This window comes from Balaenoptera physalus (assembly GCF_965194825.1).
Source record: "Balaenoptera physalus genome assembly, chromosome: 9".
Taxonomy (NCBI): Eukaryota; Metazoa; Chordata; class Mammalia; order Artiodactyla; family Balaenopteridae; genus Balaenoptera; species Balaenoptera physalus.
In genome coordinates, this window is record NC_138888.1 from 96,504,850 (window position 1) to 96,525,496 (window position 20,647).

The 20,647-nt window shown below is 39.8% G+C and overlaps 1 protein-coding gene across 2 annotated transcripts in view; it reads left to right on the forward strand.

Moving 5' to 3' along the window:
* Positions 1-1,572: 1,572 nt before the first annotated feature.
* The window catches only part of FILIP1 (filamin A interacting protein 1), a 213,157-nt gene continuing 194,082 nt past the window's right edge, over positions 1,573-20,647 (forward strand). The window contains exon 1 of one of the 2 annotated variants that reach the window (XM_082474162.1): positions 1,573-19,729. The gene's annotated coding sequence lies outside the window, so the exon portion shown is untranslated. The remainder of the gene's footprint in view (positions 19,730-20,647) is intronic. The other variant, XM_082474163.1, reaches the window with a different exon arrangement.

The following is a 20,647-nucleotide window of genomic DNA, read 5'->3' on the forward strand; positions in this document are numbered from 1 at the left end:
TGGTTTTGGATGGAATATCCTATAAATATCAATTAAATCTATCTGGCATATTGTGTCATTTAAAGCTTGTGTTTCCTTATTAATTTTCTGTCTGGATGATCTGTCCATTAGTGTAAGTGAGGTGTTAAAGTCCCCCACTATTATTGTGTTACTGTCGATTTCCTCTTTTAGAGCTGTCAGCGGTTGCCTTATGTATTGAGGTGCTCCTATGTTGGGTTCATGTATATTTATAATTGTTATATCTTCTTCTTGGATTGATCCCTTGATCATTATGTAGTGTCCTTCCTTGTCTCTTGTAACAGTCTTTATTTTAAAGTCTATTTTATCTGATGTGAGTATTGTTACTCCAGCTTTCTTTTGATTTCCATTTGCATGGAATATCTTTTCCCATCCCCTCACCAGAGCTTACTGAAATTTCCTCAGGAATGTGGGGTGGGCACTAATATGGCATCTACACTAGTACAATGTTTTCCCAGGCTTCAATAAAAGATAGGTATGAAAATAAAAAATTAAATGGACCTCTTACTAGTAGATATTGTTATTGACTACTATACCCTTCTCTTTATAGCATACTCTCTCTTCTGAATTAGTCAGCTTAAGGCTAAGCTGCTGTACAAAAAAGAAAAATCCCAAACACAGTGGTTTGAAGAATGGAGATGTTTCCTTCTTATGTATTAGTCCAGGGTTCTGTGGGACAGATTCGCGGGCCTCCCATTCAGGGAAGCACGTTCCTTTTATCTTGCTGCCCCACAGTAGGAGCTGGAGGAGACATGAGGGTAATGTCTTTGTTTACATGGTCAAAGCAGAAAGTGCCATTTCTAGCTTCCAGCCAGTGGGAAGGGGAAAAGAGAGGGGAGGAGCGTTTGCCCATTGTCTTAGGCCCAGCCAGACCCAGAAGTAGCATCAACACTCCTGCTCTCGTGGAGAGGACTTGGTCACGAGGCCATACCTAATGGCAGGGGAGCCTGGGAACGCCGGCCAGCTGGGTGATCAGTATCCAGCCCCAGGTCGGTTACCATGGGAAAAGGGAGAAGGGGTTTCTGTGCACAAGCAACACTCTCTGCCACCTCTTAGTAGTATAGCATCTATTTTAGGCTTGATTAAGCTTCTTGTAAATCTCAATAGCCACAGAAAGAGCACAGGATATGAGCCTATCAACCGATCTGGTGGTGTCTTTCACTGAAACTGAGTCACAGAGCTATTTACATACTAATGACGGGCTTGGACTTCACCGCATCTTTTCTTTTCACCCAACCATACACTTACCTAGAACTTTTCCTGCTCTCACTCATAATTTTGCACACTTGCATATTTCCAGTGTCCTGATTTGAATTGAGGCTTACCTAATTGACCTGAGCGGAGGGCTGTGCCATCAGCACGACGGACATCCCGGCATCAGTTCTGAATAAGTTCCTAGAGCAGGGGTGGGGGTAACCATCTTTTACCATCCAGTCACCATGCAGCTCTCTGGTGTGCCTGTGACCTGTGGCGAGGTTCTTCATCTACTGCTTGCCTGGCGCTCCACTGGAGATGGAGAGAGGAGGAACATGGAGCATGGGGGCGGGAGGGGAGGTTGCATTAGGGGCACCGTGGAAAAAGCAGGTTCTTGACCCTTGGCCTCTGGGTGGGACTGTTGGGAGGTCAAAGGGGTGGGGTCTTAGCTTGCTGGAGAGGACTTCTGTGACTCTTTATCTGGCACGAGATATGGAGGGGGACAGCTGGAGGGGGCTTCTTAAGTTATAGGTCAGTCCCCACAAACATGGGCCAGTGAGAGACCCCCCCCACTCCTTGCTGTTCTTACTGTTACCAGGCTCTTTTCCCCCCAGCAATATCTTGCACAAAGTACCACCTTGTGACTGTGGAGTGATTTTTAGTCAAGTGACTGATGAAACTCTGACTTAGGCCCTGTAGTTTAGGGGAATTGATGCATGATGTAAGAAAATGTGAGATTTTTGAAATTTGACTGTATAGAACTTGAGGATCTCATAGATATATTTCAATCACCTGCATAATTTCTGTCCTTATAATCATGAATATTTGAGAATTGGCTAATCTTTATGTTATGTATGCAGTGTACTCTTTGTCTAATGATTATCTTTCTGCATCTCTGATTAACCAGACCCTTTCAAAAAGAGTTTCTCTTCCTCACACGCTCACATTAAAGAGGCATGTTTATGATTCTTTGACCTAATTCTGTGTTGTGTTGATTTAATTACAATTGTGTGCATTCTAGCTATGCTCTCTATCACATCAGCTAGATGAAATATCTTGAAGGGAGGGACAAACTTAAAACTTTCTGTTCCTAGGAACACGTCCTTTTTTTTTTATAACATCTTTATTGGAGTATAATTGCTTTACAATGTTGTGTTAGTTTCTGCTGTATAACAAAGCGAATCAGCTATACGTATGCATATATCCCCATATCCCCTCCCTCTTGCGTCTCCCTCCCACCTTCCCTGTCACACCCCTCTAGGTGGTCACAAAGCACCGAGCTGATCTCCCTGTGCTATGCAGCTGCTTCCAACTAGCTATCTATTTTACATTTAGTAGTGTATATATGTCAATGCTACTCTCTCACTTCATCCCAGCTTACACTTCCCCCTCCCCGTGTCCTCAAGTCCATTCTCTACGTCTGCATCTTTATTCCTGTCCTGCCCTAGGTTCGTCAGAACCTTTTTTTTTTTTTTCAGGTTCCATATATATGTGTTAGCATACGGTATTTGTTTTTCTCTTTATGACTTATTTCACTCTGTATGACAGACTCTAGGTTCATCCACCTCACTACAAATAACTCAATTTCGTTTCTTTTTATGGCTGAGTAATATCCCATTGTATATATGTACCACATCTTCTTTATCCATTCATCTGTTGATGGACACTTAGGTTGCCTCCATGTCCTGGCTATTGTAAATACTACTGCAGTGACTACTGGGGTGCATGTATATTTTTGAATTATGGTTTTCTCAGGGTATATGCCCAGTAGTGGGATTGCTGGGTCATATGGTAGTTCTATTTTTAGTTTTTTAAGGAACCTCCATACTGTTCTCCATAGTGGCTGTATCAATTTACATTCCCACCAACACTGCAAGAGGGTTCCCTTTTCTCCACACCCTCTCCAGCATTTATTGTTTCTAGATTTTTTGATGATGGCCATTCTGACCGGTGTGAGGTGATACCTCATTGTAGTTTTGATTTGCATTTCTCTAATGATTAGTGATGTTGAGCATCTTTCATGTGTTTATTGGCAATCTGTATATCTTCTTTGGAGAAATGTCTGTTTAGATCTTCTGCCCATTTTTGGATTGGGTTGGTTTTTTTTTTGATATTGAGCTGCATGAGCTGCTTGTATATTTTGGAGATTAATCCTTTGTCAGTTGCTTCGTTTGCCCTAGGAACAAATCTTGCTCCTTGTTGATACTCAACGAGTGCATGTTGTTAATGTTATTATAGTTTATAAAGCTCTATGCCTTCTCCTTTACTTCGTTTCTTAAGCCCTTTTTCATACATACGAGGCGTCTAAAGATATTTTACAGAACTATCCAGATTTCCATGCACTTTCCTTTTGTTAAGTCCCATCTGATCCGGATATGCAATATGGAGCCGCATTTCTGGGAATATTCAGTGTGCAACACAAAGTCCTAGGAAGTTCCTTTGGAAATCCAGGGATTTAGGGTTTGGAGGGAGTAGTTTGAGTTGATGAATTAATAGAAACTCTTCTAAATTTGTCCAACTCAACCCTCTACTCCTTTCTAAATAATTTATTGAGGGTATGGGATTCCTCCCACCCCTCCCCCCACCCCAATGAGATATGGCCTCACATACTTTGCTACTCTTTGAAGCCCAGTTGTTCTCCAATAGTTCATTCTTAACATTTCAAAGAAGTTTCAGATGTTTTCCTTAGGTTTATTAATCATAGAGGCATTATAAAACCTTTCCAGACAAACTCCGCCTGGCCTCTTCTTATTTGGGCCTTCCGTAACTCTGATTACTCAGCATTTGTGTACTTTTCTGGTTATGTTTGGAAACTTGCACATTGGTAGAGAGAACTTTTTTTAGTTAGGGTTATGTTAACTCAACTAGAGTAACAATATACGTGAGATGCAATTGCTGCCACTGCCTGGCACTAAATAGAATACACAGAAAATTGAATCCATTAAAATGTGAAACATCACAAGCTTTGGGGACCTTTCAATAAAACCTGCTCAATTTTGGAAAACCATTTAATGCCACCCCAAAACATTAAAACTTGTAATTTAGGTTTGAGATACTTAAATGAGTAAGCAAAGCCCTAAGTGGAAACCTGATATAAAATAGTTTTTGTTGTTTATCCATTCTAAATGTAATAGTTTGCATCTACCAACCCCAAACTTTCAGTTCGTCTCTCTCCCTCACCCGCTGCCCCTTGGCAACCATAAATCTTTTCTCTATGACTGTGAATCTGTGTAGCACAGGGAACTATATCCAGTCTCCTGGGATAAACCATACTGGAAAAGAATATAAAAAAAGAATGTGTATATGTGTATAACTGAGTCACTTTGCTGTACAGCAGAAATTAGCACAACATTGTAAATCAACTCTACTTCAATTAAAAAAAAAAAGAATGGGACTCTCCTGGTGGCACAGTGGTTAAGAATCCTCCTGCCAATGCAGGGCACACAGGTTCAAGCCCTGGTCAGGGAAGATCCCACATGCCACAACTAAGCCCGTGCCCACAACTACTGAGCCTGTGCTCTAGAGCCCTCGAGCCACAGCTACTGAGCCCACGTGCCACAACTACTGAAGCCCGCGTGCCTAGAGCCCGTGCTCTGCAGCAAGAGAAGACACTGCAATGAGAAACCCGCACACCTAAACGAAGAGTAGCCCCCTCTCGCTGCAACTAGAGAAAGCCCGCGTGCAGCAGCAAAGACCCAAGGCAGCCAAAAATAAGTAAAATAAAAAACAAATTTATAAAAGAAAAAAATATTTTTTGGCTCGTCAAAGATAAAATCACAGAACCATAGAATATTTAGAATAGGATTTTGTTCTAAAATCAGCTGAACCTTGACCTCTGAAGATCTAATGGTTCTGACAGGGTATCTGACAAAGGCATATGTTTATTCGGCTTATTAAGTCTGTGTAAAGCATCTTAATTTTGAACGACATTATGTACTTCTCTCACTATGGGCAGAACATGGCTGAGAATGGATACCTTCTGCGTGTTAGTTATTTTATCTTGCAAGTATTAAACCAATACATTTTATTTCCACCTCTTCCCTGAAATTATTTTTCATTCACAGTCTTCTATTTCTAAAGCTGAGTCTTGAGGCTTATGAGAGGCTGGCACTGGACTTCTTTAGTAAGACAACAGGGTTGAGAGCAAGGCTTTTTGGAGTTGAGAGTTTTTCCCAGTCTCCTTTAGCTTTGATTTAACTTACCAAAGGGAAAGTCTGGAAAACTTGGGTCACAGAGTTTTCCCGTAGTGAAGAGGAGGTAACTCTCCCCTGTGGCATCTGAGCCATGTCCCTCCCTGAGCTTTCCTGGAAGAGAAGGAGCTGTGTTAAATAGATGTGTGGGAGGCTATTTCCATTTATCATCTGAAAGAGATTGCATTTTGGGCTAACATGGGACTCAACCCCAGCAGACTGAACTTGGCTGTGCAATGTGGCTAGCGGAACACTCAGAGTTTAGCTTTTCCAAAGACCCCTCCCCCGTCCCATGTTGTATAAATAAGTCTAAGGAGTTCTTGAAACTCTGGAAGGGGAATCTGCAAATGAGCTAAGTTGGGAACCGGTGAGCCTGCCCTATGTCCCAGTTTGAGACTGTCTTAGTTTACCCCAGTTGTTCTTGTGTAATCATAATCAACCTTCCTTTCACTCTCATGAGTGTCTCAATTTGGTTGATCAATTGTATTGTCAGCCCAGCCGTGGACCCTGCTGAGATGGGAGCGGCTCTGAAGCAGAGGCAGGAGGAGGACTATTGGGCCAGATGTAGGAAATGTCATAGACGTGGGTAGCTCTACAGCACTGCTGAGAGCTGAGCTGGAGATGCATCAGCCAGGGAGCGCTACCAAGTCAGCGAAGAGACCAGATCAAGGGTGATTCCAGCAAGGGAGTTGAGTCATGAATGCCGGCAGGGCAAGCGGAAACCAGGTGGACCTGGACATCAGGGGTAAGATTGGAGAACTTGAATGGTTGTCTGTCCACACATAAACCATAGCCCTCCCCCATACACCCCAACACACCTTGTAGAGCCGAGGTGTGTGTGTGTACGTGCATGTGCACTGGTACACATGGATGGGGCGGAAGGCTAAAAGTCTGCCCTTCTCTCCTAGATAGGTCAGAACATTTCCTAAAGGGACTGTTTCAATTACTGAATGGAGGTAAGTTTTAAATAGTCTTGAGGAAAGTTTAATTCCTTACCCTCTAACCAGCTGATAGAGGCTTGTGAGGAAGCTCAGAACAGTATCAGATAAATTAAAGGCGGTACATTTCCTTTGCATATCTTGAGTTGCAGTATGCCAGTAAATTTGTGACCCCACTAAATGTATATAAGTGCAGTCTAACTACTGATTAAACTGATGACCAATGGAGTTGGTCTGTTTGGGTCCAAATCCCAGTTCTGCCAGTTACAAGCTTTATGATCTTATTCGAGTCACTTAATTTCACTACGTTTTTATTTTTCCAAGTGTAAAATAGAGATAATAATAGTGCCTAACTCTCGGTGGTTTTCTGAGAACTACGTGAGATGTATGTACTGGGTACATGATACATCCTCAGTGAATGTCAGCTATTGTTATTAGTATTCTGGTCGTCACAGTGATCTATTTCATAAGTTGTATAACTTCTAAGTGCCTACATTTGCATCAGTCCTACCTCTACCAATAAGATTCGAACTCCTTAAGGCCTTCGAGTTTCTTTCATCTGTACCCCTTCCAGCATGTGTTCAGCACTCCACGTACCAAGAGTTATCAACGGATGTCCCTTCAGCTGTTGACCATAGAAGGCTCAGGTGTTCATAACACAGGACAAGTCATTTTTGATTCTCTCTCTCACCTTCGATATCTAATCTTTCAGTAAATACTACACTTTCTGCTTCCAAAACACCCTTTAATCCATTTACTTCTCTTCATTTCCATCGCAACCTCTCTCTTTCAAGACACCGTGATCTTTCACCCAGACTCCTGCAATAGTCTTCTCATTTGTATCCTCTTTTCCATTTTCAGTTCTCTCAATCTATTTTTTTTCTTTTCTTTTCTTTTTTTTTTTTTTTTTTTTACAGTGAATAGAGTATATGTAAGTCAGATCACACCATTCCCTTGCTTAAAATACTTTAAGGCAGAGGTCTCCAACCCCCGGGCCACGGACCGGTAGCAGTCGGCATCCTGTTAAGAACCGGGCCTCACAGGAGGAGGTGAGCAGCGGGCAAGCGAGAGAAGCTTCATCTGCAGCTCCCATCGCTCCCCATCGTTCCCATTACCGCCTGAACCAACCCCAACCCCCGTGGAAAAACTGTCTTCCGTGAAACCGGTCTCTGGTGCCGAAAAGGTGGTTGGGGACCTCTGCTTTAAGGGCTATCCTTGTCTTAGGATACAATCCAACGTTTCTTTTTTTTACCATAACCTATAAAGCCCTAAATTAGGAGCTATAATTTCAAACTCCCATGGAGGCCAAATCAGCAACATAAATGAATGAAAAAGGCTGGCTTGGGACAGTGGTGAACTTGAGACCACAGGCCTTGTCTCAAGGGGTGGATCTAGCTGATGGTTGCCATGTAAGAATACAGGCCCACGGCTGACAAATCCTTTGAATTTTCTTGAAAATTCAGAAATTATTGTGTGATATCTCCTTATTTTCAACTTCTGACAACTAATTTAAAAACACACACATGCAGGAATCTAAAAAAGCCAAACTCATAAAACAGAGATCAGATCTGTGGTTGCCAGAGGTAGGGGGTGGGGGAATTTGGTGAATGGGGTCAAAAGGTACAAACTTCCAGTTATAAGATAAATAATTCCTGGGGATCTAATGTACAACATGGTGGTTATAGTTAATAATACTGTACTGTATATTTGAAAGTTGCTGAGAGAGTAGACCTTAAAAGTTCTCATCACAAGGAAAAAAGTTTGTAACTATGTGAGGTGATTGAGAGATGTTAACTAGACTTAATGTGGTGATCGTTTCACAATATACACAAATATCCAATCACTATGTCATACACCTTAAACTTGTACAATATTGTACGTCAATTATATCCCAGTAAAACTGGAAAACACACACACACACACACACACACACACACACACACACACACACACACACACACAGAGCTGTGAACCAGATTCAGGCCCAAGACCTCTGTTCTACATGACTGGACTCAGCGTAGCTTTCCAAACTTCTCTCTCCTATGCTCTGCCATTGCCTTCTTTATGTTTCCTGAAGGTTCTGTGCTCTGTTCCACATCAGCCTTTGGACAGGGATTACTCCTCTTCTCTACAGTTTGCATAGCCTTCTTGCCCTTCAGGTCTCAGGTTAAAACGGCAGCACCTCAAATAGGCCTTCTCTTACAAGAGTCCCTAATTTAGCTCAGGTTACCTAGAAGGCAGGACCTGAGACAAGGATTATGTACTAAGCTTTACTTGCTAGGTATCATCCCAGGGCAGTGAGACTAACGGAAGAGAGGACAGAGGAAGGACGGGAGGCAGTGCAAGGTGGAGCGCCACAGAGCTGGTCACGGCTCCCTGATGAGCCACGTGGAGATGTGGCTGGTCCCAGGGGTGGCCTGTATGGATGGACATTTGCTTTTGCTAGATAGTCTGTGGGATTACCAGTCTGGGGCTTCTTATACTGAAATCTTGGATTGGGGATTCTCAAACAATGTGAGTGGTGTGCATTTGCTCATCAGACCTACTGAAACCTGGTATATGGTAATGAATTCTCAGCATAGGCTATTTTTTCTTTTTTCCTCATCCAGCCCAAGCCAAGATGATTAAGCTACCTTCTTATTTTCCTATGCCTGCGTTTTTTTTTAAGTTCAAGTGTCCTAGTTTTATTCAGGGATCTCACTTCCAGATCCTAATCTCTGGGATCTGAGGCTTCATATCCTATTTCGGTCAAAAAGATCTATTGGTTTTTGAGACTAATACCCACCCCCCCTCAAGCCCCAAGGATCTCATTGTCAGTTTATGTTCCCTGCTCTTGTTTTCATTTCCCTCTTTGGGGCCCTTAATGGTTTCCTACAGTTTCTTTCAGGTTCAGCTGGTTTTCAAAAAGAATGTTAGTGATATTTTAGCTCGCATTTCTAGGTGTTTTGTGGGAGGAGATTTTCAGGATTTTTGGACGATAGTCTAATATTTTTAAAAACAGAATTCACATGCTTGAAATCACGCATTTGTTGATTTGATTTTTGTCTCTCTCCCCCAAGAGACAGTGTGTGCTTCAAGGGCAGGAACCTTGCCTAAGTTCTGTGCCACACATAGTGTTTGGTACATAATTGGCATGCATGATATATTTGGAGAAATGAATCTTGATAATGTTAATGTGGAATTGGGGATGTAACTTCTCTCTGAGCTCCAGAGGATAGTGACTCTGTTTTACTCCACTTTGTCTTTCCAGGGAATTTAATACAGTTTCAGGAATAGGGAGGATGTTTGCTATAAGTATTTGGTGGTTAACTTATGGTTATTTATAGAAAAATGAATTGTAAAAATAAGTAACTTCTTTATGTTTGGTTATTATAGGAATGTTAAGATGGATATTTATAGTTTTATTTTTCAGAGTTTCCCCTGACCTCCGAAGCTATAAGTAATTTTTCCTCCATGTATTTCTTATAGCCCTTCTTGCTTTGCCCATCTTGTTGTGTATCTGCCTCATCTTCATTACCACACTCTAAGCTCTTGAGGGCAGTTACTTCTGTATTCCTGTCTTTAATCCTCTAGCGCTTGCTGGGTTTTTCAACCTTGGCGCTGTTGACACTCTGACTGGATAATTCTTTGTTTTGGACAGCTGTCCTGTGCATTGTAGGATATTTCGCAGCATCCCTGGCTTCTACCCACTGGATGCCAGTAGCATTCCTCCGTCGGGACAACCAAAAATGTCTCCAGGTGCTGCCAAACGTCCCTGGGGCACAGAAATGCTCTCAGTTGAGACCCATCACTTTAGAGCCTCACACGGAGAAAATGCTCCCCATTTGTTTATTACATAAACTTCTACAGCAAATTCTGATTGAATTCCACAAGGCAAATGTAGAACTCACGTTTCCTTGAGGAAACTGGTCTAGTGTTGGGCCACCCTTCTTGTCTGCAGGTCTGGACGGGCACTGAAATGAGCTGCGCTCTTGTCACCACTCACTGTCAGCTCCCTCCTCAAAGCCTAGCCTCTCATTCCGTCTACTTGTTTATAATCTGAAAACATCTGGAGGTGCAGAGTTTGGGTGTGTGGCTTAAGTCCACAGCTTCCATAATGCGTGTATTCATTTTCTGACAAATGCTGCCAGTCAAATTTACATTTGAAGGCACCTGCTTTACAGATGACAGGATTTCTAAGCAAATGCAGACAGGGGATTAGAATACTATTTGTTGGCATAAATGTGCAAAATTTGGCCTCGGAACTGTAACATCTTTTTTTTTTTTCCTTTAGCAAAGCTACAACTAATTTAATCAGCAGTTTTTGAAAAGAAACATTCCTGCTTTCTTACTTTTACTTATTTTACACTGTTTTCAACAGTTTAGAAATATATAAAAAACTTAAGCAGTAAATTATGTTTTGTTAAAAAAGCTGTTTATATTAGAAACAAAGCTTATAACAAGTAACACATTTTAGTTAACAAAATTAATTTTAGGCAATGAGAATGATTTTAGGTAGTGAAAGTGGACGGTGAGACCCTGTTCCCTCTCACGTTCCGTGCCCACTCTTAGGGCACTGGCTCACCGTTAACTTATGTAACGTGACTGACACAGTGGTGGAGGGTACAGAGTGATGGTGGGATGTGTGGATTAAATTCCATTACCTCCACTTGTCAATGGAGGAAATAGGCTCAGAGGGATTAAACCATTTAAAAAAATTGTTCACTAGTTGAGGTCAGAGCAAATTCTCCTTTTTCCCAGGGCTCTTTCTACCATGAGACATATTCAGATAGTGATGTCATATTCCGGATATTGCTGGGGAAGTGCAAAAAGTGTTTCTCTGTCCCTAGTCACTAACAGTCCACAGCAGCACAATGGCTGGAAACTTTCCTCAGGTAAGCCATAAAGGTGAAAATATTTCCTCCTGGCACCATGCAGAATTTCCAGGCAGAGCCCAAACACAATCTATGCCTCAGAGGGAAAATGTCATGGGAGGAAGTTACAGAAACAAATGCAATGTTGTAATGGTATGAAGAATTAAGACATTTGTGAGGATAATAGAGTAGAAAAAGCATGGAAAGCAAAGCAACTGTAGTTCATTTTGAAGAATCATGAAAAGATGACCTTTTTCTTTTCCTCTGAGCAAATATTAAGAGGAATTCAAATAATGAATTCCAGACCCACACCAGACAAAATTCAGCTGTTTTAGTTTGTTTAATTATTACATTATCATAAGGCAAGTTCATTGAAATCCTGAATAGTAACCAGAAAGGCAAGTCATACCAAGCACAGGTCTTCAAGTCTCCACCTCAGGAAAATATTGGAAAACCACCAACGAAAAATGATTTTTTAAAAAAAGTTTTATGGAGTATAGTTGATTTACAATGTTGTGTTAGTTTCAGGTGTACAGCAAAGTCAATCAGTTATACATATACATATATCCACTCTTTTTTTTTCAGATTCTTTTCCCATATAGGCCATTACAGAGTACTGAGTAGAGTTCCCTGTGCTGTACAGTAGGTTCTTATTAGCTATCTGTTTTATATATAGTAGTGTATGTCAACCCCAATCTCCCAATTTATCCCTCTCCCCCCAAAAAATGATTTTAAGTAATCTTATTTTCCTACTATGAAAACAAAACATCAATTAAAAATTTAGAAAACGTAGGAAAAGATAACCATTGTAATTGCTGTCATTTATGTAGTTCAGATATAAATATACATACACATATATAAATATATATGTATGTATTTCTGTAGAAATACATATGCATGGTGTGGGATGAAATATTTATATCTATATCATATCTATTTTCTATATATCTATCGCCATGTGATAATACAATAATTCACTAATGCTATTTTATTACCTGCTGTTTTCACTTAACATTCAGGGAACTTCTTTCTGATTCATTAAATAATTAAACATTCTTCTGCAATGTTACTTTTATGGCTAAAGAGTCAACAGGGAACTTATAATTAAGGTGTGGAAGTCAGTTTGCTTTAAAAAACTCCTGCTTTGTGATTTTCATTTACTTTTTTATTGTCTCACTCTACCTAATGATTCTGATTTCTACATTCTGTAGATTCAGATTTTTATATTATATTTACTTAACACTAGCCTTTTTAAGAACTTTCTTCATCATTTCATCATATGGTTGATTTCCTCACAGTCCTCAAGGTAGGGACTAAAAGGAAAGCTTTGAGGTACAACATTTTTAGATATTTCATCATTTCAAAACACTTTCTTGTCCCTGATTATTTGTTCCACCTCTCCCAGGTGAATTATTACCACATTTCCAGATGAAAGGGGTAAAGAAATGCAAATATTAAGCATATGAAGGCCTGCTCAGCTGTAAGATGGATTATCAAATTCAAGTATTTCTGAGCATTGCTCACCCTGAATTTTTCACCGAGTCTTTCACCCTTGTAACAACATTTCCTGTTAGTAACCACCTCTGTTGGCCTACAGCTTTTAATGCCTAGACATCTTACTTTCTCGACAGTTTTCCTTTTCATTATCAGATAGGCAGAGCAATATGTTGATGAGTTTTGTTGATGAAAGCAAGAATTGAGCCTGTTTCCCCTGTGGTTTAAGGACTAATTTGCCTAAGGTGGGCCTTTTTAGTTTCCTTACTTTTTTTTCTCTTTAAACTTTTGATCTCAGTTGCTAATAGTGTGTTATTAATATTAATCCAGTTGTCTTCTTCTTCTTTTTTTTTTTTTTAATCCAGTTGTCTTCTTAATTAGCGCATGACGTCAGGGGAATTCCATGTGTCTTCCACGTCAAGACTCAGTTAGATCCGAAGAGTTCAGTTCATACAGATATTTTAAGATGACTGTCATATTAGTAATGAAGATAATATTAATAATGAAGATAATAACTAATACTTATTGAGTATCTACTCATGTGTCCAATAGTAAGCACTGTTTTGAAGATATTTTGTTATAGAAGACTTAAAACCTGCGTGAAAGTAGGGAGAGCTCTGTAATGATTACCCGTTACCCAGCTTCAGTAACTGTCAACTTCTGGCCAATCTTGTTTCATTGCCCTCTCGCCCACTTCTCTTCCTCCCTCACACCACAGTGTTTTGCAGTAAATTCCAGATATCGTTTTATTTTATCTGTATATATTTCAGAAGATAAGAACTCTCAGGGAGTATATACTCAAATTTATTTTTAATTTTTAAACTTTCCGTTAAATTGTAACATACAGACAGAAAAATACATAAATCGTACGTGCGCAACTTGGTTAGTTTTTGCAGACTGAACCCATTGATATACCTAGAACATCGCCGGTGCCACAGAAGCCCCCGTTGTTCTCATTTCCAGTCGTGTCCCCACATCCCAAGGGTAACTTCTGGCACCCTAGATTAGTTTTGCCTGTTTTTGAACTCGGTATGCATGGAATCATACAGTGTACTGTTTTGGGTCTGGCTTCTTTCATTTAACATTTTGTCCGAGAGATTTATCCGCATTTTTGCACGTCTGTCCTCATTGCTGTATAGCACACCATTGTCTGACTGTACCACAGTGTAGCCACTCAATTGCAGAAAGCATTTAGAGCGGGGGTCCCCAGCCCCCAGGCCACGGACAGCTACCGGACAAATGAGCGAAGCTTCACCTGCCGCTCCCCATCGCTCGCTCCCCATCGCTCGCGTTACCACCTGAACCAGCCCCCCACACCCCGTCCGTGGAAAAATTGTCTTCCGTGAATCTGGTCCCTCGTGCCAAAAAGGGTTGGGGACCGCTGATTTAGAGAGTTTCTAGTGTTTGGCTATTATGAATAGTCTTAACTTCCTTTATTAATCGTATAGAAGAGGTAAAGGCGGGTTGGGTGAAATAAAGTAATTTGCTAAGTTCACACGGGTAATAAGTAATGGAGTCTGAATTCAAACTAGCTTTGCCTGACTTCCGACTCAGAGGTCTTAACCACTGTGCTTTCAAGGCAGCCCTTTTCAGAATTAACTATAAGTATCTGCATAGTGTGTATATACAAACCCATACGTTTGTGGGGAAAAGTACATTATTCTGCACGGCTCTGTGCCCAATCACTGGTTTTCCGATTCTGTGTCTATTTCTTGGAGAGTAAATGTCTCACTCCATTAAAAAAAAATTGTTAAAAGTCATCCATTACCATTAAGATTTACAGTATTGAGCAAGAGTGAGAGATGACTTTAGAATAGGAAAGGAAGAAGGAAATACACTCAGGCACATGTCATCTGACCCTTTCAAAAAATAAGATGCTTGTGAACTGTAAATGTATGCAGAATATGGTCTTATATAATAACTACCGGGGTTAAATTCTATTAACCTACTTTCAAGCACATAAACAGGGAAGTGGGGTTTTTAATAATAGTAAGTTATTATTATCTTATAACTTTTAAACCTAGTCTTGCCTCTCCTTTTTCTGAAACTGTTGGGAAAATAAATAATTTAGTTAAATATTTTATGAATAAATGTAGGTGTGACACCATTTTATTTGTAAATAGGACAAAGTAGTTATTCTATTATGAATATTTGTAGATATTACAAAATACGTATTAGTACTACTTCTTTTAAAGTTTTGTAAAATCTAAATAGAAGTATAGCTAGATTAATAGAAAGTGTAAGTATTTGCAAATTGTAAAACCTGACTATAGCAAATATATCAAACTATCATTTTGATACCAAAGAACTAGCTAATGTATATCAATCCTTCCATCCCCATTGTTTTTTGTTTTTTGTTTTTTGTTTTTTCTTGCTGTTGATTATGTCTTTGAGAAGTTTTGGTTGTGAATGCATAGTTCATAAACATTTTTGAATTGCTTATCAAATCATAGACCAAAATTATATTTTTAGAATGTAATTTTAGAATTTTGCTAAGCAGTGAACTCATTCATCATGCATTGTTTGTTTTAGAGAGAATACTGAACAGCTCATATCCTTTGCTTAAAAATAGATTTTTTTTTTTTTCCTCAAAGCAATTATCTTCTTTTCAGTCCAATTTTCTCTTTTCTGGTATTCAACAAGACTTCATTTCCAATAAGCTTTTATTTTACTATGCTGATCATGAAATTATGCCACTTTTTTTTCTATCTGCCTCAAAGCTGTGGAGTTTTAAGTGTATGTTTTTGCTCAGAGCATATATCTTCAGGTATAAAAAAGTCTATACATTTTGACTCTCAGTGACTGTGAAGAATAGATTACTGTGACTAACATATGTAAGAGACAGTTATGTGGTTAAGAACACAAATTTTTGGAACCAGACTCCCTAGTTCAAATTCTGTCTCTGTCACTTACTAACATGTGACCTTGGTCAAGTTACTTAATATCTCTATGCTTCAGTTTTCTTGCCTGTAAAATGAGGGACAACAATAACACCGACCTCACTGGGTTATTGTTAGAATTAAGTGGGTTAGTACATGTCCAGCCCTTAGAACTCTGCCTAGCGTATAATATGTTACACAGGTATCTTTATTATTATCCAGAAATCTATTACTTTCCTTTGAAATTTAAAAATTTCAGAATAATTAATTTACAATCTAAGAATTTCTTTCTACAACTTTGAATGTGCAGCTAATAATGACTGTCCAGAGAGCCTAGATTTATTTTCCATAAGTTTACGGATAATATGCTCTAAAGTTTTCTTCATCTTTTCTTTCATCTTTTACATGTTCATTTGCTCATTCAATCATTCCTGTTTATTGAACACTTACTATGGTGCTTGAGTATTTAGTAAGGAACAAACAGGAAACATTCTGTGCTACCTGGGAGCTTACATTCCAGTCTTAAAGCCAGCCAATGTGCGGAACAGGGCAGGTCTGGAAACTCCCCTTGGACCTGGGCCCCCACCCCCTGCTGCCCTGAGCATCGCTTTGAAGTCAATGTCTATTTTTCTCTTCCCTGTATATATGAAATAACATAAACTTTTAACTTAAAAATCACTATGCCTCTTTAAATGAACAATGTGGTAAATTTTGGTCTTATAAACGGATACAGACATAGTGTGCCACCTCCCTTACAATTCATCCGCTTTTTTCTCACTGATAACGTTAATCTATCTTCTTATTAAAAAGTTTCATCGTGATTCATTCTTGAAGTTGGGAAATTCAGCTTTAGTTGTAAGTTTATTGGAGGTTCTCAGAATAATGCTCACACTTAAGGCGGGGAAAAGGATGCCGCTGAATGGTAATATATTAACAACATGTGTTGAAAAATTGGTTCCTTGTTGACTGTATACAAAACACAAATTTCTAATAGTTCTTAATGCACTACTTCCTCTGTGGATTATGTAGGAAATGCTTTTGTCTGAATAATCATTCCCAGCGGCTGGGGGAAGCCTTCAAAATAAATTCACTTTATAGAGAGAGATGGAGAGAGTGTGTGTGTGTGTGTGTGTGTGTGTGTGAGAGAGAGAGAGAGAGCATGAGAGAATGAGAGAGACTGATGACTGTGGAGTACTGAGTCAGACCAGCACATATGCCTAGCCCGATTAAAGAACATAATTTGAAGGTAGCAATAGTATCTAATTATATGAAATACTTTGTACGCTGTTGCTTGTTACCACATTTTAGAAATAAACTAACAGCAATAATGAACAGCTAGTCCAAAGGTTAAAGAAAACAACGGTGGGGGACTAGGTTTTCATAAAAGAAGAAAAAAAACCCCCACTAAAACCTCTAATTGTCTGGATAGTTAGGGAAGAAATAAATAACTATCACCCTCTCAATGGAATTACCTAGGCCCATAAAGGCAAAGTGGGTTATTTCCCCTCAGTCTTCTTTTTTTTTTTTTTTATACCTGGCTTCAGGACTTAATGAAGCTCAGGTTTTTTTTTTTTAGAAGTAATGGATTTACTTTATTTTATTTTTTTAACATCTTTATTGACGTATAATTGCTTTACAATGGTGTGTTAGTTTCTGCTGTATAACAAAGTGAATCAGCTATACATATACATATATCCCCATTTCTTCTCCCTCTTCTGTCTCCCTCCCTCCCACCCTATCCCCCACCTCCAGGTGGTCACAAAGCACCGACCTGATCAGAAGCTCAGGTTCTTGACGTCCCATCGCAGAAAGAATTCAGTGAGAGACAAAGTGATGGGTAAGAAGTGGATTTATTTGGAGAGATACACACTGCACAGACAGAGTGTGGGCCATCTCAGAAGGTGAGAAAGGCCCTCAGTCTTCTTGACTTTGGCTAACATACTTCTCTGCTTCCTTTTGGACTGGAGGCATCTATAAAATGAACTCTTAGGAGGGATGAAATGATACATTCCCCAAGTCCTCTTTAGGGAAGGGGGCGCTATTGCATGTGGGGTATGAGTGTGTGGGCATTTTTCAAACAATTATCTCCCCACCCCACCCACTTTGTAATTTTTTAAAAAAATTCTCCTGGTCACTCTGAACCATCTCACAGCCCCGTCACACACTTCCACTGCCTATTAGAACCCACTTTTTAGGGACTGTGGATAGATGGTCTCTAAAAGATCCAGTAGCGTTCTAGAAGAGTCAGTTCTTATAAGAATACTTTCATCTTTGTTTTCTTTTTTTGGAGTATAGTTGATAAGAATGCTTTCATCTTAATAGAAATCTTTTTTAAAAAATCAGCGTTGGCCCAGACCCAGAAGGGCTAAGAAGAATCTGAACAAATGCAATTTTATATGTGAACAGTAGTAAAGAAATCAGAGGGAGAGGATGAATGCTGTTAGTGAAGTGGGTGGGTTGAGGGGAGCTGAGATGTTTTCTCATAGGTTGAGGTGTGGGATCAACTAACCTTGGAGGTAAGTGTCATTTCTTTAAAAAGAAGGACACACACACCCCTTGTGAAAAGTGGCAGCCTTTCCCAGACAGACATCAGGGTTCTCTAGCATATTAAGCCTCTTTTCGCAAGTATGCAACACTTAAAATATGCAATCTATGCCTTTACATGTCTCCTTGGTCCAACTTCAGTTTGCATGTCAAAAAAGGGTATCATTAAAAACGGTATCTTTAAACTGACAAATTGATCTCAGGAAAGGGGTCAACATTTTTAGTGGTATTGGCAAGATTTTTGTCAGGGCAATATTCTAGTGTGTTAGCCAGTAATGGTGTGTGTTTTTGTGTGTGTGAGCACGTGTGTGCATGTGTGTCTCCCTTCCTACTTTGTGGCTAAAAGACACTCTCTCAGGTCCTCTTACTGTTAATTTCACATATGTAATTAGTAAGGGAGTCCTAAGAATAGTTTTAAGCACACTTTTTTCCATGATTCTTAATCTTGGAAGATTCATACTATTTTCTGACATAGAATAAAGCAAATAAAAATATCTTGAGACATTCTTTATGTTGGAGTTCAGGGTAGAAGTGATCGCTCTCTGGTTTTGGAGATTGGAGGGTTAATGATGAGACAAAGCTGTTGACAACCAGAGGTGTCTGAAGTCCTGGTTTTCCTGGAGTGTTCTCCATTTCTTGCTTTGAATGAATGACCTGAGTGAGAACGCTAAGATTTTCCTTTCAAAAAACATAATGTTATAGACATTCCTTTATGATAAACTTACTTTAATAACAGTCAGGTATATAAGCTGGTTAAGTCTGATATGCCAGGTATGAATGTAATCTAGCTACGAATGCAACACATCAATGTAAAAAGCTGCCTGGGAATGACCTCTTACTGTGAATTTTCCCAAGAGTTGTCATACAGTTTGAAAAGCCTTTTCTATTTAAGACCGTTTATCTGAGAAAGCCTAATTGAGAAGAGTATTGCATTGATAAATTGCTCTGCTCAAGGCAACTGCTGCTGTTTCTTTTCAGATTTTAAAACCTAGGTTCCAAATCACAATCTGCATTTAAGGGCTTCCAACAATAATTACCTCTGTGTAATGAGCAGCAGTCCTTAAAAGGGTCTGCCGTTTCCCCGCAATCTTTTACAGGGTGAGCAGAGCTGTATCCACTGATAACCCAGCTGCCGAGGAACTGAGCAGAGCCGGCTCCAAACTTCTCAGCTGTTGACAGGCTTGACTTGCTGAGAACACTGGTTAAATATAGCACACGCGAGCTCAGCTTCTCGACAAAGTCACTGCTCTGACAATGCTGTGAAGGGAGCAGAAGAGGAGAAACCTAATCTCAGAACCCAACACCTAGCAACAGTTGAAAAAACTTTTAAACAAAAGTCTGGGTGGGAGATATACAACAGCCTCCAATTTCTGCTGATCGGGATTTCAGGGAGAAGAAGCTGCTTTCCCCTTCTCTCTACCCAGTTTCCTGCATGACTTCAGCTATTGGCTAGTCCTAGGAAAGAAAGTGGGAAAAGCTTTCTCCTCTGTATTCTTTTGGGCTGGATAGTTTTCCAGAACTGCAGTCTCTCTTGGGCTGTGGGGCAAGCCACTGGGTTCTTCCAAGGATAAGCTACCTCCATAAAGGACGTACCTTTGGTTAGACGAGCTGCCAGTCAGGTAAGACCAAAATACACAGCTACTTACTCTCTTAAGAAATTTCTGTTTCCACAAGAAGAGAGCTCTCTCCGACTCTGTGTTGTCTGTTTCCTTTGATTCTCACTGTTCCACTGTGTGATAACACATTTAGGAATTATGACGATCACTGGGAATTCTTTTTAAGGAATCAGAAAGGCATCTCTTTCTCAGAATTATCCGATTGTTTTCTAAACACAAAGGTTGTAACGATGCTTTAATAGTGATCAAAATATTTCTGCCAAGTTATCATTTTCTGGCAGGTAACAGAAATACGACAAAGGACAACTTCACAGTCCTTTCACAATGAGGATGGCTAACCAATGGAAGGGATATTTTCCCTAGAAGCAAAATAACTTTCATATAATGAAACTAGCTGAGCAGCTTGTGTGGTAAATGAGAGGCAAGTCCTGCGTGGTGTTTGTGTTGCTGTGCTTTTGACTGGCTGGCTTCTCTTCTGCCGGATTCTCTGATTACACTGGTATACCTTGTGCTGGTTCTGACCTCGTTACATTACAGTCACCCCGGGTGCTTCTCACTAGGCACAAGATATGCCTGGTTTCAGATCACTGCTTTTGCAGTTGTTGAATAGTATTCAGGAGAATACTATTTTGTGTGTGTTTTTTTTAAAAAGACATTGAGTAATTGCTTGTATATAGATGAGACAGATTCTGATTTTTAAAACTCAAATTGAATGTATTAGAAAAAATTCTTAAGTTGCACGTATGTGTGTATGAATGTGTTCACCATAGTGTGAAGGAAATCCTCCTTTTGTCTGTTGTATTGTCTCCCCTTCCGTGAGTTTCCATGCTGTTTTATCAGAATTGCTTAGCGTGATCAATATCTCACTGAATCTGACAAAACTTATGGCTGCACATTGGTGACGTGGTTAGTATTGGTAAC